The sequence below is a fragment of the Limulus polyphemus genome, unplaced genomic scaffold (assembly GCF_000517525.1).
Source record: "Limulus polyphemus unplaced genomic scaffold, Limulus_polyphemus-2.1.2 Scaffold3442, whole genome shotgun sequence".
In the NCBI taxonomy this organism is placed as follows: domain Eukaryota; kingdom Metazoa; phylum Arthropoda; class Merostomata; order Xiphosura; family Limulidae; genus Limulus; species Limulus polyphemus.
Genome location: NW_013669052.1, coordinates 42,621 through 44,256, shown reverse-complemented (window position 1 = coordinate 44,256; position 1,636 = coordinate 42,621).

The window sequence follows — 1,636 nt, the reverse complement described above, 5'->3', positions numbered from 1 at the left end:
CAAACTTATTGACATAAATTCATGAAATAGTAGTTCAATAAAATTTTGAATGTGAGTCAACAAATGAATTGACATGGCCTTTCACCCATGACCTGTCTCGAAATGGTTATAGTAAGTGCAAGGTAATGCATTTGTGTTATGATAATTTGGATCACACATTCAATATAGGTAGGAACTAGAGCCCTGCAAAGCACTGAGATATGATTTAATTGCAAATCTTGATTGGGGATTCAATTCTTTAGCTAGGGCTCTGATTTGATATTTTCAAATCTACATCACTTCCAGTAAACTTTAGAATTTAACTTTTTAATTCAATCTGTATACTGGAACCTATTTCCTTGTAAGAACACTTTTGTGCCATTCTTCTTCCAGTACATTATATCTTTTGTTATCAGAAAGATTTACTTTGTCTTTTGTTCTCAGAAAGATTTACTTTTATACTCATTACTAATTGTAGAAGCACTACATAAAAAGAAGCCATTTTCTATTAAAATTTAATTCAGCCTGTATACCCTATAATCTATGTATATATATGCTCAGCTGATTTTTATTTTTCTAGCTGAATGATTGGCTTACAGAATGAGTTGCTGTCAGAAGGAGCAAAAGCCAACATTTTACAATACTTTAAAAGGAGAATCAGTAATATCCTAAAAAATGAAGAATGGGTTTATGTTTTTACTTTTTCTCAAGGGTGGGTGTGCAGAAACAACTGTAAATGACCCATTGCTATCATGTGCTACATTTGAAATGTTATCATTTGGTGAAGTTGTTAATATAATACTGCAGCTCTCCAACCCTAGTTCTGATTGGATATGAGATATTATACTAAGATATGGAAGTATTTTTATTTTTCTCATGCCTTTACAGTATATGGCTATTTCTAGTATAAAAATTTATATCACAAGTTTTTATCTTTAACATTTGGATATACAGTTATACCTTAGTCTTAACAAATGGCTTGAAAGTTTAGGTTTGACAGTTCTGTTAACTGTGTGCAAAAATGTATGTTATACTGTGTTATATATTAGAATTCCAAATAGTCCGAAGCCAAGTTAACTGATAATTTAAATTTAGTAGTTGAACTGTACTTTGGATTTAGTATTTAAATATATACCTATATATTAGTCAATTTATGATATTTGCCAACAAGATTAATACACACTGTTTTCGTTTTTAAAACATATACATTTTAATATACACACAACAGTATAATTTACAATAACAGTTATTACAAATAGTTATTACAATGATTTATAAAATAAAGTTTCAGAAACTTGCAAACAATATAAAATTTTCTTTCTAGTCCAGAACTTCCTTGATATCTTATTGAGGTTTTACAATGAGTGAGTTAATTACGAGTTGATGTAGATACGATTTGCTGGGAAGCTAGCTAGCTTTGTCCTTTGATACACACGCTGAACTCTCCACAATGAATTTATGTTTTTGTAAAAATACTACTGTCTGATGAGAATCCACTAAAGTTAATCAATTTGTAAAGTTCGAAATTTATAAACATTCCTGATCAAATATCTTAAGTTTTCCAATTGATAAGCGTTATAAAAATCACAGTTATAGCTTTCGAAGTTTATAACACACTGATTATAGCAATCTATTAATAGATACTCTTTTCAGTGCA